Source organism: Elaeis guineensis, chromosome 13, assembly GCF_000442705.2.
Source record: "Elaeis guineensis isolate ETL-2024a chromosome 13, EG11, whole genome shotgun sequence".
Lineage (NCBI taxonomy): Eukaryota > Viridiplantae > Streptophyta > Magnoliopsida > Arecales > Arecaceae > Elaeis > Elaeis guineensis.
Genome location: NC_026005.2, coordinates 56,570,230 through 56,595,822, shown reverse-complemented (window position 1 = coordinate 56,595,822; position 25,593 = coordinate 56,570,230).

Sequence of the window (25,593 nt, the reverse complement as noted above, 5' to 3'; positions counted from 1 at the left end):
CCATCTCCGCCGGCACCCCCCACCATCTTTAGTCTTTCGAGCCCTTTCGAGGAGTTCTCCTATCGGGGCCTTTGCCCCGGAGGTCAATCTCGAGAGGATGCCACGGATCGAGAGGAGTAGGAGGGGGGAAACAGTGGCCTGCAAGTTCGACGGCTGTCGAACTGCCACTGAGGGTTCCCACAGCTTCGAAGGGGGCTCGAGGGAGAATTCCTTCAACAATAGGGATTTAATAACGGAACCAGCTGATGAGCACGTCCTACCCAAGAATTTTGAGGTAGTTGAATGGGGTGACACCGGTCAAGGGGGTAGAGTTGCCGTCATAAGCTGTGGCGGGTTTCCTGACGTCGTCGGGGTCGAGGGACTAGAGGTGGTCTGCGCTGACGGTGGGACAGTAGAACTTGTTGCGGGGGCGGTGGAAGTAGCGCATGTCGACCTTGCCGAAGTACTTAGGACAGTGGTTGTCTGGGAGCACACGGTGGTGGTGCATGCCTCCGGTGTTATCGCGGCCTCCAGGGTACTTTCGGTTCTTTCCGATACAGGTCGTCGTTGCCGCTGCCGTCGCTGCCACTGCCCCTTGAATTCTATCCCCCCTTTTCCCCCTAGGGTTGGGGTTTTGGCAATGGAGCGGAACGAGGCGGGGGGCAAGAGCCAATGGGTTTATCACACGCACTGGGAAACACTGCTGATAAGGATGGAACCGGAAGGAGAAGTCGAAAGCTTGAAGCGGTCACTAATGTATTCTTTTCAAGTCTTATAGCAATGCTCTTTTTTCCTCGACCCTCAGGGCTTTGTAACGCACACCTTGTTAATCGAGAATGAAAAGGAGATTTTTGTTACCTTGTTCGTGCTTTGTGTCAAATCGTCGCCTGCCGAACTTCTTTCATTCACTATTGTTATTGTTGTATTCCCCCCCTTTTTCCTCTCTTTTCTTCTTTTTTTTTTTTCGACATCGATGTTGCTTGGAGGTTCCTGATCGTCGCCACGTCGGCTTGCTTTTCTTGTCATCTTTCTTCTTCAGCCTCAAGGGCTCTATAACGCGTACGTAGTTAATGACATAAGAAGAGAATTTTTAGTTACCTCTTTTACTTACGTGTTGAATTATCGTTTGTCGAGCTTCTTTCGGCTTTTGCCTTGCTTGATATCGATGTCGTTCGGAGGTACCCGATCACCATCGTAGTGACCCATCCTTTTGCTTATGGCCGCAGATTTGTCTGGGGCCACTCGAGTTTGACGCCTCCTTTCAGAGTTCGAGCTCGGAGGTCTGAGCTTCTCATCTCCCCGAGGAAGCCGTCTTATCCTCGGCCTGTGTCGAGAGCTCTCTTGGAGATCGGGGATTTTGATGAGAATCCCAATCCTCGCTGAGATGAGGTTCCCTGTATCTTTTATGTAATTTATTTTTCATTCATCGCCGATGCAGTTCGTCGCTTTCCTTTTTAACCCCCCTCCTCTTTTTCTTTTTTTTTCTTGGGTGAGGGTTTTCCCTCTCCTCTTAGTGGGGTCGCGGGAGCACGGAGGGGCCACTGAGAAAGTTCCATTTTTCCTATCTAGTCTTGAATGATCGGACCTTAATTGGTGTCAGGATGAGGTTCTTCCCCTATTACCGATGTAATTGGTTTCAGCTCAAGTTAGGGTGAGGTTCTTCTTCTGTTCCTAATAGGGCTGTGAGGGCACACATGGGCATCGCAGGGCCTCTCCCTCCATCCGATCTAAGAGTAATCGGGCCTTCGACTTTGCTCAGGTTAGGGCGAGGTTCTCCTCCTGTCCCTAACAGGGCTGTGGGGGCACATATGGGCGTTGCAGGGTCTCTCCCCCCATCCGGTCTAGGGGTAATTGGGTCTTCGATTTTGCTCAGGTTAGGGCGAGGTTCTCCTCCTGTCCCTAACAGGGCTGTGGGGGCACATATAGATGTTGCAGGGCCTCTCCCCCCATCCGATCTAAGTGTAACCGGGCCTTCGACTTTGCTCCCATTAGGGTGAGGTTCTCCTCCTGTCCCTAACAGGGCTGTGGGGGCACATATGGGCGTTGCAGGACCTCTCCCCCCATCCGGTCTTAGTGTAACCGGGCCTTCGACTTTGCTCCCGTTAGGGCGAGGTTCTTCTCCTGTCCCTAACAGGGCTGTGGGGGCACATATGGGCGTTGCAGGGCCTCTCCCCCCATCCGGTCTAGGTGTAACCGGACCTTCAACTTTGCTCCCGACACGGTTTATCTCGATTGTCCTGTCGATATAGGCTCGTGCCAAGAGAGAAGACATGTGGATATGAAACTTTTATTTAAAGTGAAGTTATCGGTAATACATTCGTAAATTTTTCGAGCTCCATGGTCGCGGGAGGTTTGCTCCTCCGAGCTCCTTGAGGTAGTAAGTTTCGGGCCGGACTACCTCCTTGATTTCGTACGGGCCTTCCCAATTTGGAGCAAGCTTTCCTCTATCCTAAGGTTGCGAGACAGCAGCTCATCGGAGCACTAGGTCTCCCGCCCTAAAGGCTTTGTTTTTGACCCGGGAGTTGTAATAGCGGGCAACTTTCTGTCTGTAGACTACCATCCGAACTTGAGCTACCTCCCACTTTTCCTCTAATAAGTCGAGGTTGGCTTTAAGACCTTGCAAATTGTGATGTTCGTCGAACGCCACGACCCGTGCCGACGGGAGTTTGTGCTCAATTAGGATAACAGCCTCCGTTCCGAAGGCTAGGACGAAGGGGGTCTCTCCCGTAGGCAACCTTTGGGTAGTTCGGTATGCCCACAACACATGATAAAGTTTGTCAGCCCAAGTTTCCTTCACTTTTTCGAGCCTTGTTTTGATTCCTTGCAGCAGAGTTCTGTTGGTCACTTCGGCTTCGCTGTTGGCCTAGGGATGGGCTACCGATGTGATGTTGTGGGAGATGTTTAGGTCTTCACAAAATTCGACAAACCTCGCACCCATAAATTGCCGTCCGTTATCAGTAATTAGGATCCTCGGCAGGCCAAACCTGCAAATGATTGACTTCTAGATGAAGTCTTGCATTTTAGCTTCTGTGATTTTCGCCAGCGGTTCGGTTTCAACCCACTTGGTGAAATAGTCAATTGCTACCAGGAGGAACTTCCTCTGCCCCGACACTACGGGAAAGGGTCCAAGGATATCCATTCCCTATTGCGCAAATAGCCATGGGGCGCTCAAGGGTGTAAGCTCGAGGCGGGCTGCTCTGGATGTTGGCATATCTCTGACATCGGTCATACTTTCTGACGTATTCAATAGAGTCACGATACATTGTCAGCCAGTAATACCCTTGGCGGAGCAACTTGTGAGATAAGGATCTAGCCCCCAGATGGCTTCCGCAGATTTCTTCGTGCACCTCCCACAAGGCGTAGTCAGCTTCCGAAGGTCGGAGACATTTTAGAAGGGGCAAAGAGTATGATCTCTTATACAACTTGTCTTCATAAAGGATGTATTGGGAGGCTTGATTTCTGAGATTCTGAGCCTCTTTTGCTTCATGAGGGAGAATCCCGTCTCTGAGATATGCCACCAGTGGGTCGATCCAACTGGGTTCGTGGCCGATTTCCATCACAGGCCGCGATTCCTCCGTACTTGGGCAGTTCAGGACTTCAAAGAGAACACCCTTGGGCAATTCAGTCAGAGCTAGCGTAGCCAACTTGGAGAGAAGATCGGCCCTGGTATTTTCCATTCTTGGAACCTGCTTGATATTAAAGCTACTAAAGGCGGGGATGAGCTCCTTTACCTTTTCAAGAAATCTAGCCATGCTGTCCTCCCGTGCTTCGTAGTTTCTGCTGACTTGCCCCACCACCAATTGGGAGTCGCTGTAAACTTAGAGCTGATCTACTCCTAATTCTTTGGCGATTCTCAATCCTGCGGCCAGAGCTTTGTATTCTGCTCCATTATTCGTTGTGGAAAATTTGAAGCGCAGTGCGTACTCTGCGACGATCCCCTCCGGACTGATCAAAATCAGGCCCACGCCTGCGCCCGACATGTTGGAGGATCCATCCACATAGAGGGTCCAAAAGCAATTAGGGGGGTCTGTTTCTTCTTCAGAGGGGTCTGGTCGGGACTTCAGGCCGTCAACTTCACCTTGTTCAGGCCCGGCCTCCTCCGAGATTGTGCATTCTACTATAAAATCTGCCAATATCTGGGCTTTTACTGTCGGCCTAGGTTGATAGTTGATGTCAAAATCTGTGAGCTCGATCGCCCATTTAGCTATCCTTCCGAAAGCATCCGCCCGGTGTAGAATCACCTTGATCGGCTGGTCGGTGAGCAACGTTACGGTGTGCCCTTAAAAGTAAGGTTGGAGCCTCCGGGCTGCAATCAACAGGGCGTAAGTTAGTTTCTCTAATTTGGTATACCTGATTTCGGCGTATCTCAATGCGTGACTGATGTAGTAGATCGACCGTTGAATTTTTGCTTCTTCCTTGACAAGAACTGCTGCGAGGGCCATAGGGGAGATCGCCAAGTACAAGAACAACTCCTCCCCGGGCTCGGGCTTCGCCAATAGCGGAGGTGAGCGGAGGTAGCTCCTTAGTTCTTCAAATGCCTGTTGACACTCAGTGGTCCAGCAGAAGTTCTTCGGCCGCTTGAGAGTTTGGAAAAAGGGTAAGCACCGTTCGGCCGACCTTGCAACGAAGCGATTCAGGGCTGCCACCCTCCCTGTAAGGCACTGAACCTCTTTTATCGACTTCGGGGCGGCCATCTCCTGGATGGCGTGAATTTTTTTCGGATTGGCTTCAATCCCGCACTCCGATATCATGAAGCCCAGAAACTTCTCCGAGGTCACTTCGAAAGCACACTTAGTCGGGTTCAGCTTTATCTTATATTTTCGGAGGGCACCGAAGGTCTCCTCGAGGTCGATGACGTGGTTCATTGAAGATTTACTTTTCACGAGCATGTCATCCACGTAAACCTCCATGTTGCGGCCGATCTGCTCCTTGAAGATTTTGTTCACCAACCGCTGATAGGTTGCACCTACATTTTTGAGGCCGAAGGGCATGACCCTGTAACAGTAAAGACCATGGTTAGTAATGAAAGCAGTCTTTTCCTCATCTTTTGGCACCATTCTGATTTGATTATAGCCGGAGAATGCATCCATAAAGGTGAGAAGCTCATGGCCCGAGGTTGCATCCACCAGTTGATCAATCCTGGGCAGAGGGTAGCTGTCCTTTGGGTAGGCTTTATTCAGCTTTTTGAAGTCTATACACATCCTCCACTTGCCATTTGCCTTTTTGACTAGGACAATGTTGGAGATCCAGTCAGGATAGTTGACCTCTCTAATGAATCCGGCTTTCAGGAGTTTATCCACTTCCTCGGCTATCGCTTTTTGCCTTTCCGATGCATGACCTCAGATTTTTTCTTTCGTCGGTCGATGCCTTGGATCAACGGCCAGATGATGTTCCATGACCTCTGCGTCAATCTCTGACATGTCCGCTGGAACCCAAGCGAAAACATCCGCATTCTTTCGTCGGAAATCAATGAGCTGCGTCCGCACCTCTTCCCCCAGATTGGAGCCGATCTTCACCATATGCTCTGAATTCCCATCGTTCAAAGAGATCGAAACCAGATCTTCGATTGGCCCACCCCTTTCCTTAGCGAGATCGTCGTGGGCGTCTAATCCATCAACCGGATAGAAGTCAGATTGGTCATTCCTTTGCGAGGCTATACTGTAGCAGTGTCTGGCCAGGGCTTGGTCTCCTTTGACTTCTCCGACCCCCTGGCCAGTAGGAAATTTCAATTTCAGATGGTAGGTCAACACCACGGCCTGGAGGGCATTGAGGCCAGGTCAGCCGAGGATTGTGTTGTAGGCTGACGGTGCCTTCACCACTAGGAAATCCACCAAAGCCCTGGACTGTCTTGGATATTGACCCGCAGCTACAGTCAAAGTTATCACTCCCTCCATCGGGATAGCATCGTCGGTAAATGCTACCAGAGGGGAGCTAATCGGCCCCAAACGACCGTCAAGGATGGAAATTTTTGAGAAGGCATCATAAAACAGAATGTCGACCGAACTTCCATTGTCGACAAGAATGCGGCGCACATCGTAATCAGCTATATTTAAAAAAACTACAACTGCATCGTTATGAGGGAATTGAACTCCCCGAGCATCTTTCTCAGTAAAGGTTATGGATTTCTCAATCCTTTATCGCTTGGGAGGTCCGATCAGTACATCAGTTATTCCCTACCGGGATTCTCCCGAGATGGTGTTGGTGAAATCGGTCGGAGGCCGATCATCAGACTGCTCTATGCCGATTGTTGTCATCGGAGCAAGAGGAGCTTGGGAAACTGGGGATGGGGCCGGAGCTTGCGGAGCCTGCTGAGATCTGGCCATGGAGGCTATCGAGCGCCTGGAGGATGCCCTTCGGGGAGGCATCAGGTGGAGATCTGGTAGAGGAAGGAGAAGAGGATATCAGAGAGGATGATCGGAGGTGGTTCCGTTGAGTGCTCCTTTAAGAACAAGGGTACTGTGAAGACACAAACCCCTTCCTCTAGCGCCAATCCTGTTGATGTAAAAATCCGTTGGCGTCAGAGAAGCTGGAGTCGAGGGAGCCACGGTCGCTGTCGGGACCTGCAAAGAAAGTCTAAATCGGAGTTGGGGTTGCTCCGGCAAGACCCTTCGACACTCAAATCAGTTCTCTGCCTCAACAAGAATGGAGTACTCGAACGAAAATTTTAGCAGAGTTTTGAGATAGAAATTAGAGCTTAGAGAATAACGTATCTGGGGTCCCCTTTTTATAGGCGGAGGGTGCTATTGACTGATAGCAACGTTTGTAACTGTTTGGCAGTGGGCCGTTCGGGGCCAGAAGGAGTTTATTATGAAGAGTAGTGGAGTGGAATCGTGGCCATCACCATGACTTGCCACGTGGAGCCTATTGCGGGGAGTGAAGCGGCGTCTGTTATCGCGACTTGCCAGGGAGTGGAGGAGCCGCAGGGTACTCATCGTAGGAAGTGGAGCAGGGTCGTGGCCATTACTGTGGCCTGCCAGGGAGTGGTGGAGTCACACGGTATCCGCCGCAGGAAGTGGAGCAGAGTCATGGCCGTTACTGTGGCTTGTCAGGGGGTCCAGGCCTGTCGGCCGAAGCTCGATTGAGGTGTCTGGCAGAGAGAGGTAGCTATCCATCTGAGAGGAGCTCGGATGTTGCTGGCGAACTTTCTACCGTTGGGTGCCTTGGGCGTTAAGGCTGCAGGCGAGGGCCACTTGCCGTAGGAGCTCGGTCAGAGGCTTTCCACAGATGAGGTTTGGTTTCGCACAGAATTTGGCAGAGGGTCGATCGGTAGTGGATGTCGGATGGTGCTGGAGAGGTTTATCCGCTAGAAGGGTCCAGCTGCTAGATTTCGTGTGCTGTAGGAGTTCGCCCGGAGTCTGTCCGCCACCGAAGTTTGGTCGGAGTCCGATCTCCATAGAAGCCCAGATGGGGATCATTTATTAGGGAAGCTCAGCCGAAGCCTGCAACAAGAGTTTAGGGTGGGAACCCGGCTCCCGTAGGAGCTCGGATGAAGTCTACCTGCAATTGAAGAAGAAATCCGACTCCTGTAGGAGCCCGGATGAAGACTACCTGCAGTTGGAGAAGAAGTCCGGCTCCCGTAAGAGCCCGGATGAAGTCTACTTGTAGTTGGAGAAGAAGTCCGGCTCCCGTGGGAGCCCGGATGAAGTCTACCTGCAGTTGGAGAAGAAGTTCGGCTCCCGTAGGAGCCCGGATGAAGTCTACCTTCAGTCAGAGAAGAAGTCCGGCTCCTGTAGGAGCCCGGATGAAGTCTACCTTCTGTCGGAGAAGAAGTCCGACTCCCATAGGAGCCCGGATGAAGTCTACCTTCAGTTGGAGGAGGAGTCCGGCTCCCGTAGGAGCTCGGATGAAGTCTACCTGCAGTTGGAGAAGAAGTCCAGCTCTCGTAGGAGCCCGGATGAAGTCTACCTTCTGTCGGAGAAGAAGTCCGGCTCCCGTAGGAGCCCAGATGAAATCTACCTTCTGTCGGAGAAGAAGTCCGGCTCCCGTAGGAGCCCGGATGAAGTCTACCTTCTGTTGGAGAAGGAGTCCGGCTCCCGTAGGAGCCCGGATGAAGTCTACCTTATATCGGAGAAGAAGTCCAGCTCCCGTAGGAGCCCGGATGAAGTCTACCTTCTGTCGGAGAAGAAGTCCGGCTCCCGTAGGAGCCCGGATGAAGTCTAGAAGGTGGTCGACCACCGCAGAAACTTGGATGGAGTCCGTCCATCATGGAGAATCCGGTCGACACTGATGGAGGTCTATCTATCAGTAGAACTCGGGAACGTTGCAGAGGCTCAGCCATCGGAGAGGTTCGGAAAGATGTCGCCGAAGGTCGGACGTCGGTAAAATCCCCAGAGGGTCACTCCTGACACGAACTTCGGCTGGGGGGGTATTTTATACCCAACAAATAGAATTTTTTTGATACAGATTTTTCTTAGATTAATAATCTAATTACATATCTATTTTAAATTAATTTTAATATAATTTTTTATGGAGTATTTTGGGTTGGATGTTGGATATAATCAAGATTTGAATTGAATCTGTTTTGATAAATTTTTAGATCTGATTTCAAACAAAATTCTATACAATGCAAAATCAGGTCTAACCAAAAATTTTATTTTTATACTTTCATGTGTGTATTTGAATTATTTTTTTATATGATTTCAAATTTGAATTGAATATTCTATAAGCTATATAAATTTAGTTTTAAATCTAAAATATGTATATAATATATTGATCTAATTAGATTAGATACAAAATATGAATGATATGATCATGTTCATAAGTGCACGCTTGAATTTTTCTGCATATCGCACATATAGATTGTTAGACAATGTACATGTAGATGCAATTAATTTTAAAAATTAAATTTCTAATCTTAATAGCCCAGTACTTGAATTGAGATGATCACCAAGCCATCCGGTCATGAGAAAAAGTAGAGATTGAGTCCTTTTCTTGCCCATTCAATGGGTTCTCTTATGATGTGTAGGGGTGCCACTATGATCAAGTCTTATGAAAAAGAACAGCGAATAAAATTTTAAAATTATGTTGATCATAAATATATTTAGATTAGATCTAAAAAAATTCATAATTTATTATAATTTTAATGAAATAAATTTAGATATAAAAATTATTTTAAGATCCAAATTGCAGGTTGCATATGATGTAATTGGTAGTGATATAAAAGTGATCATGATACATGTGATGTATATATGATATTTAGATCAGATTTATGTATGTTTAATTATTAAATATAGACCTAAAAATTAGATTTTAAGATCTAAAAATTGCATGACATATGATGTATGTTTCACTTGAAATCTTAGTAGAATAGTTCTACAAACTGAAATATACTTTTCACACACTTAATTTGAAATTAAATAATCTAGATTTGAGAATTGAAGATGCTAAGACACCTCATAAATCATTTGGGCTATGGATTAGCTTGGATCAGGTCTTCTAACTAGGTTAGACCTAGGGTTAGAAATAAATATGGACCAATTAGAGAGATTGATTAAATCTAATCAAGAGTTGAGTTAGATTAGGTTAGAATTTTTCTAGATCAACTTCAATAGTTGTAGCTTGATCGAGTCTAATTTTTGACCATACTAAATAGATCAAATTATGGCTCAATGGTTTAGCCCAACTCCTTTGGTTGATCAAATCAAAACTAATCAACCAATTGAAGTCTAAGGTAAGTCTGACAATATTGTTTGATAATATGATCGGTGATTTTTAATTGGCAGTCTGCCTATCTGATCATTTCGATGGTGCTAAGGCAAGCCGAGGTAGATCCTCTCATCGATCTCACTTATCTAATCAATTTGATTGATTATGTTTGATTAGATCACTAATTGATTCAAGTGGACCCATGCCATTAAGGTAAATCAGTATGATTGATTCAGGTGTCTCTAGACTAGGCTTGTCACTAGTCCTCTTCATTGCTTGGTGAAGTCAGTGGGATGATATATAACTTACAAGTCGATCTCTTCTCTCATTCTCAAATCATTAAATCAGTTTGACTGATTTAGGTATGTTGAAAAATGTATCCTAAAACTAATCGTTTGACGATTATGCTAATTATAAATATATATGAATTGATAAATAATCAAAGTTATCTGATCTTTTTTGTCATAAGGTTACATCTTATAATGAACTCCTATATTATGATAAAATCTTTAAGACTATTTTGATCGATAAAAAAAGATTTATCGCATAGTCCTTAAATTGGTTCGCGATCAAATAATACGCTATTACTAGGATGATAGCGATATCAAGTGTAGGCCATTGTGTGCCATATGCGTTAGTCATCTTCATAACCAAATAGTATGGAGACACTAGTATGGCATGCAGATGAGATATAGAAGTACATCATCATTGAACATGACCAACTGTGGAGCACTCTGTTGTCAAAGATAGCTCACAAAGGGTATGGGTATAAGTGTCCCTCCAATCTGAGATCACCATGGTGACTCGCAAGCAACTCACTGTACTTTGATGTCGGACTAACTGAGTTTCTAATTTAATAATAAAAAATTTTTGGATGCAGTCAAGTACTTATCAAGTCGATGCATGAGTCAAGATGGGATTGATCCCTTCAAATTAGTAGGAGTTAATATATCAATGTATTTTAATTTAGCAAAATTTGGACTCAGATAATCCATGTGATGGATTTGAAAGATTAAAATATAATATGGATGACTTACCTAGGATTGACAGTTAAATTCTAGATCATCCTAGAGTATTAGGGTCAAAGAGATGAATTATATGAAAACCATACGCCAATAGGTTCTTGAATGTTGCTTCACCATCATTCGATCTATCCAGACGTCGGGTTACCATTGCTAGATGGTTACATTGATTGATTCAAAAATTTATTTCTGTGCTATCAACTTAGGTTCGAACCTATGAGGTCACACTTAAAAGAAGTTTTTGAAAAGTTGTAATAAATTTATTCACCAAGTGTTAGTGAATTAATGGAGGATTAATTAATAATTAGATTATTGATTAACTCAATTTGATTGAGCAAAGAGGATTAAATAAAATCTAATTAAATTAGATTCAATTAAGTTTGATCCGATTAGGTTATGAGATGACTTAATCGCTAAGGGAGAAATATCCCTGATTTGATCAGAACTTTGGTTCAATCAATTTTTAATTTAATTAAAATTTGATTAAAAATTTATAAACTTAATTAGATTAGATTTCATATATTTTATTTGGGCTAAACCAGATGTGATTTAGTTTGGATTCAAATAAGGAAACCTAGAGTCCATATAGGATTAGACTCTTCCTCCCATGCACCACCAAGTTTTGGATGCCAACTTTCTCTATGCTCAAGAGGTTTTTGTGTGAGATTTTTTCATGCCAAAGAGGTCTTCTCCTCCCTTTCTCACATCTAAATCTGATTTGGTTTTGATGAAAGGAAGGTTTTGAAATTGGATTTCAAAACATTCCTGATCAAGAGAATCTGTTCTTATCCAAATCACTCCACACGCCATCTTATTTTTTCTCCTTATGTATGTGACACTTTAAGGAGGATTTTTATCATGAGAAATCATATTAGGATCTGATTTCATATAAAAAAATAAAAGATGGGGCATCCCTTGTTTCTTTTGGGATGTGAAATTTGTGGAAGGGAGACATATCTTGAAGAGTCCAAGATCCTTAGGACTCTTCACCCAACCCTATTACATGCCAATAAAAAGGGATCTATTTCTCACTTTTGTGCATGTAAGAGATCAGAGAAGGATTTCTCCACATTGAGGGGCTTTGGGGCATGGTTCTTGTTGTGAAAAAGAGGAGGAGAGTCCTCTCTCTTGGGCTGTGCACAAAACCTAGTCTTCTTGGGGTGTGCACAAAAATAAGAAAGAAAATAGTTTCTTCTCCATCTTTTTTTTACCTCTTCATCTCCTTTAGAAGTTCATCTTCAATCTCTGAAAAGATTCTAGCAATTTGAAGAAAAGATCCAGATCAGCCAAGAAGAAGGTCTTCGTGCGAGCTAGCACTTTCGAAAAGATCGATCAGATCGGACCTTCGAGTGAACTTTCTATGGAGGCCAGATGCATGTGCGGCTACAAGCAATCAGTGAGGACCCTCTCTACCATATCTCTCAGCAACGATGATTATCAATCCATGCTCAGATATCGAGTTCTGAACTCAGATTAGAAGTAGATGTGATCTACTGCTTACATCCATGAATGTAGATTTTATCATGTGATTATTTTAGATTTTATATATAACATATCATGTCATAGATCCTAGAGTAGGTTGGTTTGATGATTAGATCATATGTATGCTAGATTAATTTGATTAATCTAATTATCTTTCACTGTAATTTATTCAAAAAAATTTCAAAATACATGCATGAAATCACCTACATTCACCAATAGTGGTATCAGAGCCTAGGTTCATTATAACATGTTATATGTGCATATTAAATCTAAATTTTAATTTTATTTAGATCTGATATATGATATATTAGATATAAATTTAATTAATGGTAGATCGCACAAACTGAAATAAGGTTGTCCTACTGTAGGGTTTACCCTTTATAGTGAAAAGGTTGTCCTAGTTTGTACTGATCGTTGATAAAATCTGATTTTATGTCATGCATATGATATTTATGATCTGATTTAGATATGATCTAAGATTATAATCTGATCTAATATAATTTAGATTAGATCTAAATTTAAGCATATGGGATATGTGATTAGATTAGATGATCCGATTAGCAAGTACTTGGATTGGATTGATCACCAGACCGTTTGATCATAGGAGCAAGATGTAGGAACCATATCTAGGGTTTCAGGGTTAGATCTTGAAACTTTTTCAAGATCATACAGCGGAAGACTAAAATAAATCAAAATTTATTTTTTAAGATCAGAAAATCCCTAGATCTAAGATCCTATTACATGATTATTACATAGTATTAAATCAAAAATTAAAATATATATAAATATAGTATGAACTACATGTTGATCATATCAACATGTTTCTATACTAGCTACATCTAATGTATGTATTAAATAATAGATCAGATCTATTACCTTGCAAGTTAGACGCTCTAACCTCGCTGATCCGGGCTTAAGGATGATGTTGCAAGCCGCACACGCGTCCGGCCTCTAGGAGTCGTCCACACGAGCCCACGAATCTCGATCAGAAGTCCTGCTACAGGAAATCAGCACAGTATGCTAGTACTGCGCTGATCCTTCTTTGATGGTTGATCAGGTGCCTCCTTCTTCTTGATTTGGACTCTTCCAAAGATGAAAAGTAGAATGAGGAGTTTCAGATCTGAGACACTCTCAGGAAACTCAAGATGGAAGGAGGAAAGATATGAAAATAAAAATCCTAGAAGAAGACCCTCTTCTTCTTCACGTTTTTCTCTCTAGACACCCAAACTTGCATCTTTTATATCTCTACGACCCAAAGGTATTTCTCTCTGATTTTTGGATGACAGAAAGGTCTCTCAAATATCTATCTCTACTTAAAATTTCACAAAGAAACTCGTCTTATATAGAGAGATATGATAGAGTCCTTGTCTAGGTCAAACACCTAGTCAAGGCTTATCCAAACATGGCAAGTAAAGGGACGCCCAACTCTTGAGCGCCTCCTTCATATTTTCGTGGATGGATCAATAAAAAAGGGTGCACAATGTAAACTCTAAAAGCCACAAAAATTCCAAAAAAAATTTGGATAAATTCGGTGCAAAATTGAAAGAGTTTTGGATTTCTAAAACTCTATCTCATAGAATTCAAAATCCAAACTTATTCCTTTTAGATTTGATCCAAACCACCTTCCATGTAAGAAAGAAGAGAAGAGACCTTTTGTGAACGTGAGAGAGATCTGGCAGAGGGCTTTTGTCGCACAAAATAAGTGGAGATTGGCGTTGAATTAAGAGAGAGGGCGTGGAGAAGGCTTATGTGGCGCAAGGTGGAATCCTAGTCCTACTAGGATTCTGTCTCATGACTTGTTTTAATTTGGTTTTCCAAACCAAATCAAATCAAAATTAGATCAACCCAATTAAAATAGGTCTTAACCCAATTAAGAACCTAATTTAATCAGATTAAATTATATTTAAATCTGATTTAATTTTCTAATCAAATTAGAAATTAGATTGACCCAAGTCCTAGTTGAACTAGGACTAGTCTTTTCTTGCACTTGGCTTATCCAATAAACCAATTGGACTTGATCCAATCAAGCCCAAACCAAATCTAATTAAATCATATTTAATTAGACTTAATCTCAGCCCATTGGCTTAATCAAATTAAGCCAATTAGCAATCAATTGCTAATCGATCCTCCTGTAACACTTGTACTGGGTTAAATGTCAATCGTATTGATCATTTAACCCTAGAACGATTCTTAATCGTTGATCAACCATCCGATCGGATCATGAACTCTAATGTGTGTGACCTCATAGGTCCGAACCTAAGCTGGTAGCATAGGAACAAATTCCTATACCAATCGAAGTGACCATCTAGCAATGGTACCCGACGACCGGATAGGTCGAATGTGTAGAACAACATCCTTAGAACCCATGCGGATATAGTTTTCATATAATTCATCCCCTTGACCAAAATGATCATAGGACATCCCAGAGTTCAACTATCAACTCTGATCAGATTATCCACATTGTATTTCAAAATATCAAATCCATCTGATGGATTACCCTGGCCAAGGTTTTGCTAAATTGAAATACAGCGACTCATTCTTCTCCAACTCTTGGAGTGGTCAATCCCATCTCGATCATACTCTGACTTCGCAAGTACTTGACTGTGCCCAGAAGCCTTCCATCCCTGAATTAGAAATTCAGTTAGTCCAGTACCAAAGCACAGTGAGTTGCTTGCAAGTCACTGAGGTGATCTCAAGTCTAAGGGACACTTATACCTATATCCCATCAGAGACATTCTCGACAGCAGAATGCTCTGGAGTTGGTCACGTTCAATGACGATGTACCCTTACATCTCACCTGTATGTCATACCAGTGTCTCCACACTCTTTGGTTAAGAGGACAACCAACCCATATGGCCTACAGCGACCTATGCTCAATAGAAGCTGTCATCCTTATTAACAGCCTATCATTTGGTCGTGAACAGTTTTAAGGACTAATCGATAAATCCTCTCTTTATCGAACCTAAATAGTCCTAAGGACTTCATCATAACAACGGAGTTCATTAGAAGATGAAAGCTTATGATGAAGATGCCAAATATATTTTATTTATTAACAAATCAATTACAATACTTGGTTGCTCAACCGTCAACAGCTTGACGATTGGCTTTTTGGGACACATTTCCCAACAACTCCCACTTGTCCTAAAGCCACTCGGCACAGTATCTAATACCCATCTTCAACTTGTGGTTGTCGAACTCCTTTATTTCCAGGGCTTTAGTGAAGGGGTCGGCTAGGTTCTCCTTTCCGTCGATCTTCTGAAGGTCGACGTCACCTCGATCCACGATCTCTAGGATCAGATGGAAGCGGTGCAAGATATGCTTCGTCCGCTAATGTGCTTTGGGTTCCTTCACCTGAGCTATGGCACCAGTGCTGTCGCAGTAGAGCAGGACTGGACCATCGAGAGAGGGTGCTACTCCGAGCTCGTTGATGAATTTCCTCAGCCACACAGCTTCCTTTGCGGCATCTGATGCTGCAATATACTCCGCTTCACAAACAGAGTCTGCCACAGTATGCTGCTTGGAACTCTTCCAGCAGATAGCTCCACCATTCAGAGTAAAGATATAACCCGACACGCTCCTGCTGTCATCATGGTCAGATTGGAAGTTGGAGTCTATGAACCCCACAAGTTTCATATCTGACTCGCCATAAACCAACCATTGGTCCTTAGTATTTCTCAAATACTTAAGGATGGCTTTAACCACTTTCTAGTGATTTTCTCCAGGATCAGATTGGTATCTACTCACTACTCCTAGTGAGTATGTCACATCTGGTCTTGTACATGTCATGGAGTACATGATAGATCCCACGGCTGAAGCATATGGGACTCTACTCATACGCTCTCTCTCTTCAGGAGTTGTCGGACAATCCTTTTTAGAGAGAGAAATTCCATGGCCTATCGGTAGATAGCCCTTCTTGAAATTCTCCATGCTGAACCTCTTCAGCACAGTGTCTATGTACATGGACTGGGATAACCCAAGCATCCTTTTAGATCTATCCCTATAGATCTTCATCCCTATGATGTAGGATGCTTCACCCAAGTCCTTCATGGAGAATTGTGATGACAACCAAACTTTTATTCCCTGTAGTACGGGGATGTCATTTTCGATTAAGAGAATGTCATCCACGTACAAGATAAGGAATACCATAACTGGACCATTTGCCCATTTATAGATGCAGGGCTCTTCTCCATTCTTAATGAAGCCATACATTTTGATCACCTTATCAAAATGCATGTTCCAACTCCGAGAAGCTTGCTTCAATCCATAAATGGATCTCTAAAGCTTGCACACCTTGGACTCATCTGTGGATGTAAACCCTTCAGGTTGTATCATATACACCTCTTCAGTCAGCTCTCCATTCAGGAAAGCTGTCTTTACATCCATCTGTCAGATCTCATAATCCAGATGGGCAGCTATTGCAAGCATTATCCAAATAGATTTGAGCATTGCCACAGGGGAAAACGTCTCGTCATAGTCAATACCATAACATTGACGATACCCCTTGGTAACCAGACGGGCTTTATAGGTCTCCACCTTTCCGTCTGTGCCCCTCTTCCTTTTGAAGACCCATTTACACCCAATGGGTTTAACACCTTCAGGTGGGTCAACCAATGTCCATACATCGTTGACCTTCATGGATTTCATTTCGGATTTCATGGCTTCAAGCCATTTCTCGGAATCAGGTCTCTGCATTGCATCCATATAGGTGATCGGATCCTCATTATTCTCATCAATTTCGATGGGATCACCATCTCGGACCAAGAAACCGTAGTATCTGTCCGGCTGACGCGGTACTCTACCGGATCGCCTTAATGGTGCAGGTATATTGGGCTCCGGATCTGATCTAATCATATCCGACTCAGGTTCAGCTATTGGTGTCGGTCCTTCTACCTGTTGAACTTCATCAAGTTCAACCTTAGAGGCAACGGTTCCTTCACCAAGGAACTCCTTTTCTAAAAAGATTGCCTTAAGGCTGAAGAACACCTTTTGTTCATCAGCATGGTAGAAAAAATATCCTTTTGTCTCTTTGGGGTACCCTATGAATGAGTATTTGTCAGACCTAGGTCCAAGTTTGTCTGTGACTAATCGTTTGACATAGGCCGGGCACCCCCAGACCCTAAGGTGTGAAAATACTGGCTTACGCCCTGTCCATATCTCATATGGAGTCTTAATTACAGACTTACTTGAAATCCTATTTAACAGATAACAAGCCGATTCGAGTGCATATCCCCAGAAGGATATCAGCAAGCTAGCAAAAACCCATCATGGATCGGATCATGTCTAACAGAGTCCGATTCCTCCTTTCAAACACACCATTATGCTGTGGTGTTCCTGGAGGAGTCCATTGGGAGAGAATCCCATTCTCTCTTAGATATGTGAGAAACTCACTAGAAAGGTATTCTCCTCCTCGATCAGATCGAAGAGTTTTAATACTCTTCCCAGTTTATTTTTTTACTTCACTTCGGAATCGTTTGAACATTTCAAATGAATCCGACTTATGTTTCATCAGATAGACATATCCATATTGGGATAGATCATCCGTGAAAGCTATGAAGTAGAAATATCCACCTCTAGCACTGGTGCTCATGGGCCCGTATACATCAGTATGTACTAGGCCCAAGAGCTCAGTAGCTCTCTCACCTTTTTCAGTAAAAGGTGACTTGGTCATTTTACCAAGAAGACAGAACTCACAGGTTGGAAGTGATTCACAATCACTGACTTTGAGGATTCCCTCTTGAGTCAACCTGTTTATTCTATTCTTATTTATATGACCTAGCCTCCAATGCCATAAGTAGATATTTGACACACTATCTAATCTAGGATGCTTGCCAGTAGAATAGACTCTTATCAGGCTTGATCTTTTTGGTCTGGCTCTGCACAGATGTCCCAGCCTGAACTTGCACCTTCTTGACTTTCTTCTTCTTGTTCTTCTTTCCTTTCTCAAAGGGTCGAGAACCAGAAGATGAACCTCCCACTGAGTTCACTGAGTTCACCGACTCCTTGAGGAGTTGGTGATCCTTCTCAAAGTTCTGAAGCAACCCCATTAACCCATGGTAGTTTACTTCAGGCTTTGTCATTCTATAATGAGTGAGGAATGGGAGACAAGACTTGGGCAGCGAGTTCAGTATTGCATTTTCCCAAGCTGCTCATGCAAGGAAAAGCCGAGCTTGCTCAATCGTTCCATCAGCTCGATCATGTACAATACATGATCAGTGATAGAGACTCCATCCCGTATTTTGGCGTTGAAGATGGCACAACTAGTCTTGTGCCTCTCTACATCATTGGGTGTGCCAAAGGTATCCTCCAACACTTGAAGCATGTCCTTTGGCTGAGCCATCTCGAATCTGCAACTGAACTCGTCGCTCATGATAGCAGCCAGCATGATACAGCGCACCGTGGTCCGGTCACTGAGCCACTTCTGGTAAGTGTCTCTGACTGTTCCACGTGCATTGACAGCTGGCTCCTCAGGTGCAGGATCCATTATCACATATAGGATCCGTTCATGCTCCAGGACTATCTTCAACTTTCGGTACCAGCTACCGAAGTTGGGTCTCACCAACTTATCATTGTCCAACAATGATCGGAGCGATGGGAAGTGGCCATATTTGCACAAAAAAAAATCATAACCTAATTAGTAATTGATTCATTAAACCTAAAGATTTGGACTTTAATCAAAAGGTTTCTCCCACTATTTTATTCGAATTGGTAGCCTCTACCTCCAATTCGAGGAATTACCCTAATTCTTTAGCGGGTACTAGAATCCACTTAGACTGCACACAAGCCCAACTTTGGTTGGCCAACCCATGTACATCTATGGATAGGTTCATAACCAATTATTTCTCTAAATAATTTCTAGTAATTTTAATTTTGCCCCAGAAACCTAATCAGTAGGCTTTGGCCTCCACTGTAAGGATCCAGTTAGGTCCAACCATTAACATGATCATACTTGGTGTATCTAACCAACGAATGATTAAGCCCAACTTTGGTTGGCTCACCTAACCACCATTAGAGAGATACTTCCAAGTCGTCATATGATGAGTGATAATTCCATTAGTCAACAAGCACCAGGCCTTTGGGTCTGCAATGATTATTGAGTTCATGGACTCATTATCAAACATCTTAATGGGAGGCTATGACTCAGTTATCTCCATAACTTTATCATTTTAAGGACCTAATAATTTTAGAGGATTTAAATAATATAGAGGATGAAGTCAGATGAACCAGCTTATCATGATCCTCCCACTGGCTTCACCAAGTCAGCTTAAGGGAGACCATTAAAAGGGCTGGTCTAGGAGCACCTAAATCAGTCACACTGATTTACCTAGCTGACATGGGTCAGCTCGAATAGTCAAGTGATCCGATCAAAACATAATTTCACCAAGAGGCCAGGTAAGTTCGATCAGTGGGAGGGTCTGCCAAAGTTTGCCTTAGACACCATCAGAAATGGCCAGGTAAGCGGGCTCCCAATTAAAAACCACTGGTCTGGTTTACCTTAGACACCAACTGGTTTAATTAGTTTCGATTAGATCAACCTAACAGTTCGTGCTAGATCGCTTAGCCAAAAATCAAGTCCATTTGGTTCTCGTTAAAGACATAGACTTGACCAACTACAACTATTGTAATTGATCTAGAGAATCCTTGACCTAATCTAAGACAACAATTGATTAGATTTAATCAATTCTCTAATTAAGTCCATCTTTAATCTTACCATAGGTCTAACCCAATTAATGGACCTAATTCCCACTAACCCATTAACCCAATGTGTTATGATTTGTGTCTTAGGTTCTTCAATTCACAATCCTAGAACCTAATCAAACAACTTCTTAATTCTTAATTAAGTTTTGGGCTGAGGGTTGGGTTTGGCTTTTCAAAAAATAATTTTCATATTTGTAAAACAATTTTACAATATGATTCTATCAATTATATTGCATGTTTGATTCATAATCAAGATGCAAGTGAAATAAATATGAAACTACTTTAGATCTAATCTAAACAGGTTCATGTAATTGAAACAATTTCAACTTTAAATAATTTCTTTGCATAAAAAATATTAACAAAGAGATTTTATTTTAGATTTAAATATCTTTTAAATCTAATAAATCATAAATTTAATCTAGATCATATCTAACAAATTTATGATTAAAGATAGATCTACACAAACTAGGACAACCTTTGCACTGTAAGGGGTAAACCTTACAGCAGGACAACCTTGCAGTTTGTGATTGATCTAAAATTTTAATTTTAGATTTAATAATTAGATTATAAATTAGATCTAATCTAAAAAATAATCTAAGCATGTATAAATAATCATGTAATAAGGAACCTAGGCTCTGATACCAATTGTAGGAACCATATCTAGGGTTTCAGGGTTAGATCTTGAAACTTTTTCAAGATCATACAGCGGAAGACTAAAATAAATCAAAATTTATTTTCTAAGATCAGAAAATCCCTAGATCTAAGATCCTATTACATGATTATTATATAGCATTAAATCAAAAATTAAAATATATATAAATATAGTATGAACTACATGTTGATCATATCAACATGTTTCTATACTAGCTACATCTAATGTATGTATTAAATAATAGATCAGATCTATTACCTTGCAAGTTAGATGCTCTAACCTCACTGATCCGGGCTTAAGGATGATGTTGCAAGCCGTACACGTGTCCGGCCTCTAGGAGTCGTCCACACGAGCCCACGAATCTCGATCAGAAGTCCTGCTACAGGAAATCAGCACAGTATGCTAGTACTGCACTGATCCTTCTTTGATGGTTGATCAGGTGCCTCCTTCTTCTTGATTTGGACTCTTCCAAAGATGGAAAGTAGATGGAGGAGTTTCAGATCTGAGACACTCTCAGGAAACTCAAGATGGAAGGAGGAAAGATATGAAAATAAAAACCCTAGAAGAAGACCCTCTTCTTCTTCACGTTTTTCTCTCTAGACACCCAAACTTGCATCTTTTATATCTCCACGACCCAAAGGTATTTCTTTCTGATTTTTGGATGGAAGAAAGTTCTCTCAAATATCTATCTCCTCTTAAAATTTCACGAAGAAACTCATCTTATATAGAGAGATATGATAGAGTCCTTGTCTAGGTCAAACACCTAGTCAAGGCTTATCCAAACATGGCAAGTAAAGGGACGCCCAACTCTTGAGCACCTCCTTCATATTTTTGTAGATGGATCAACAGAAAAGGGTTCACAATGTAAACCCTAAAAGCCACGAAAATTCCAAAAAAAATTTGGATAAATTCGGTGCAAAATTGAAAGAGTTTTGGATTTCTAAAACTCTATCTCATAGAATTCAAAATCCAAACTTATTCCTTTTAGATTTGATCCAAACCACCTTCCATGTAAGAAAGAAGAGAAGAGACCTTTTGTGAACGTGAGAGAGATCTGACAGAGGGCTTTTGTCGCACAAAATAAGTGGAGATTGGCATTGAATTAAGAGAGAGGGCGTGGAGAAGGCTTATGTGGCGCAAGGTGGAATCCTAGTCCTACTAGGATTCTGTCTCATGACTTGTTTTAATTTCGTTTCCCAAACCAAATCAAATCAAAATTAGATCAACCCAATTAAAATAGATCTTAACCCAATTAAGAACCTAATTTAATCAGATTAAATTATATTTAAATCTGATTTAATTTTCTAATCAAATTAGAAATTAGATTGACCCAAGTCCTAGTTGAACTAGGACTAGTCTTTCCTTGCACTTGGCTTATCCAATAAACTAATTGGACTTGATCCAATCAATCCCAAATCAAATCTAATTAAATCATATTTAATTAAACTTAATCTCAGCCCATTGGCTTAATCAAATTAAGCCAATTAGCAATCAATTGCTAATCGATCCTCCTGTAACACTTGTACTGGGTTAAATGTCAATCGTATTGATCATTTAACCCTAGAACGATTCTTAATCGTTGATCAACCATCCGATCGGATCATGAACTCTAATGTGTGTGACCTCATAGGTCCGAACCTAAACTGGTAGCATAGAAACAAATTCCTATACCAATCGAAGTGACCATCTAGCAATGGTACCCGACGACCGGATAGGTCGAATGTGTAGAACAACATCCTTAGAACCCATGCGGATATAGTTTTCATATAATTCATCCCCTTGACCAAAATGATCATAGGACATCCCAAAGTTCAACTGTCAACTCTGATCAGATTGTCCACATTGTATTTCAAAATATCAAATCCATCTGATGGATTACCCTGGCCAAGGTTTTGCTAAATTGAAATACAGCGACTCATTCTTCTCCAACTCTTGGAGTGGTCAATCCCATCTCGATCATACTCTGACTTTGCAAGTACTTGACTATGCCCAGAAGCCTTCCGTCCCTAAATTAGAAATTCAGTTAGTCCAGTACCAAAGCACAGTGAGTTGCTTGCAAGTCACTGAGGTGATCTCAAGTCTAAGGGACACTTATACCTATATCCCATCAGAGACATTCTCGACAGCAGAATGCTCTGGAGTTGGTCACGTTCAATGACGATGTACCCTTACATCTCACCTGTATGCCATACCGGTGTCTCCACACTCTTTGGTTAAGAGGACAACCAACCCATATGGCCTACAGCGACCTATGCTCGATAGAAGCTATCGTCCTTATTAACAGCCTATCATTTGGTCATGAACAGTTTTAAGGACTAATCGATAAATCCTCTCTTTATCGAACCTAAATAGTCCTAAGGACTTCATCATAACAACGGAGTTCATTAGAAGATGAAAGCTTATGATGAAGATGCCAAATATATTTTATTTATTAACAAATCAATTACAATACTTGGTTGCTCAACCGTCAACAGCTTGACGATTGGCTTTTTGGGACACATTTCCCAACACAAGAAGGGTTTAAAGGCCCTCTCTTCTCATTCGATGGGGTGCTCTTATAGTGTGTAAGAGTGTTATGTGATTAGATCCCATGAAGAAGAATGCAAAAGGAAGAATTTATTTTTTTGCAAAATCTTAGATCTTGAAACCCTAGATTTTTTGTATGTGATATAAAATTGTATAAAAAATAAAATATCTAATTTATATGATTAAAATTATTTTAATCATGAGAAAATAAAATTTTGAATCATAAAATATTTAGGTATGATCTAAAAGATATTTATGATTGATTTTATTTTAAAATTATGCAAGATTTTTTAGATCTGAAATGTGCTCGCACAATTACTGAGCCGACCCAATTTTGAACTGAGTTAACCCAGTTTCTTTGTGTAGCTGGCTCAATATTAATTGAGTCAACCCAATTTTAGAATAAAAAATTTTTATATAATATTTGTTATAAATTATTTACAAAATAAAAAATTAAAATTATTTTAAATCTAAACCTAAATCCATATTAATGCTGAACTTAATTGAGAATTAAGTGAAGAATCAATTAGATCTAAAATTATAAATTAAAGATCTAATATCATTCGCATTAAATATGGAGGCATAGGTTAGCTCAAATCAGGTCCTCTTAATTGGGTTAGACCTAAGATTAGAATCAAAGAGTTAATGGACTATGTAGAAAAATTGATTAAATCTAACGAATTGTTGAATTAGATTAAATTAAAATTTTTTTAGAACCAATACAATAGTTGTAGATAGTCAAGTCCATATTTTTGATTAGACCAAATGGACCTTGATTATGGCTCAGTGGTTGAACCCGAATCATTAGGCTGGTCAAATTGAAACTAGTTAACCAATTGGTATCTAAAGTAAGTTTGGCATTTGGACTGGTAGTTTTTAATTGAGAGTGGCTTATCTGACCATTTTGATGGTGTCTAAGGCAAGCTTGACAGATCCTTCCATCGATCTCACTTACTTGACCAATTTGATGAATTATGTTTTGAATAGATCGCTAAGTGATTTGAGTTAGCCCATGCCATTAAGGTTGATCAGTGTGACTGATCTAGGTGCCATTTCAACCAGTAGGACCCTAATCCAATTCAATGACTTGGTGAAGTCAGTGGAATGATTATGGTTTACAGGTTGATCTCTTCTTTTTTTTTTTAAATTAATTATATTTTTTAAATTATTAGGTCTATAAAATGAGCTAGTTATGGAGATAAGTGGATCATAGCCTCCTATTAAGATGAATAGTAATGGATCCATTATTTCTGATTGACATTGCAGGTGCCATCCGTCTGATATTTTCTTTGAATAATAGAATTATCATTCATCATATGATGACTCTGTTATACTATCTGATGATGGTTGGATTGACTGGATCATCTTCGGATCTGATCATTCATTAGTTAAAATCATTGAGTAGGTTTAATATTAATGATTTGACCTAATCAAAACTTTCAGTGAAGGCCCATCGCCTACTGAAATGAAACCAAGAGTAAAATTAGTTATTAAAAATTATTTGAAGAAATAATTAGTTGAGAATCTATCCATAAGTGTATATGGATTGATCGAGCCATCCTCGAGCCTGTATGTAGTCTGTGTAGATTTTAGTATCCGCTAAGAAATTAAGGTAATTTTTCAGATTGAAGATAGAGGCTACCAATTCGACTAAAATAGTGGGAGAACCTTTAGACTAAAGTCCAAGTCTTTAGGCTCAATCAATTCATAACTATAGAGGTCTTGTGTTTTTCTTTAGTTATGGCTAGATGTCTATTGCTCCGTTCATTGTTTGACAGTGAGTTATTTATAGGACCCAACTTTGATAGATGGTATCGAAAGTTGTAAATAGTTCTAGAGCATGAATAGATCTTAAATATGATTATGGATCTAGCACCTGATATTTTCACATCCAACACACATAATGCAATCAAAGGTACTTATCAGAAGTAGCCAAATGATCATATCACCATGTGATATTTTTTGAGAGCTGTAGAGAATATGAATTTAGTTGTAAATTTGATGATGCTCAGTGGGAGAAAATCCTTCAAATGTTGAAAGAGTTCTTTTGCTTCTCTGAAATTGTGTCTTCAGTGGGGCAACAATCCTTTGAGAAAGAAAAAAAAGATGCTAAAGAGTCGTGCTTGGGCTGAGGAGCCTGAACTGACAAAAGAGTCTAAGATTAACCTAGTCTGGCAGAGTCCCTTGATCCGAACGGACAAAAGAAGAAAAATCAGCAAGGGTTGCTGGATAAGGTAATTATATGATAACACCTTGTGATTTCTCTGTCTATGATACTACTGCCTCAGTATTGGATATTAGAAGTCCATGCAAATTGTTGTAATGACTTTAGATTAGTAGAAAGTTTAAAAACAGTAAGAGGTTCCTGAACATTGGAGATGAAAGTTATGTTTCAATCCTAATTTTAGAAATCATCGAGCCTATTTTTAATTCTAATAATATTATTTTAGTGATTGTCACTATTATCTAATGATTTATGTGATATCATTATGAATAATGTTAAAATTATATGGACAACTGAGCAATGACATTTATGAATAGTCATAGTCTGTTAGTGTACTGTACACAACAAACAAACTCCTAAAGTAGATT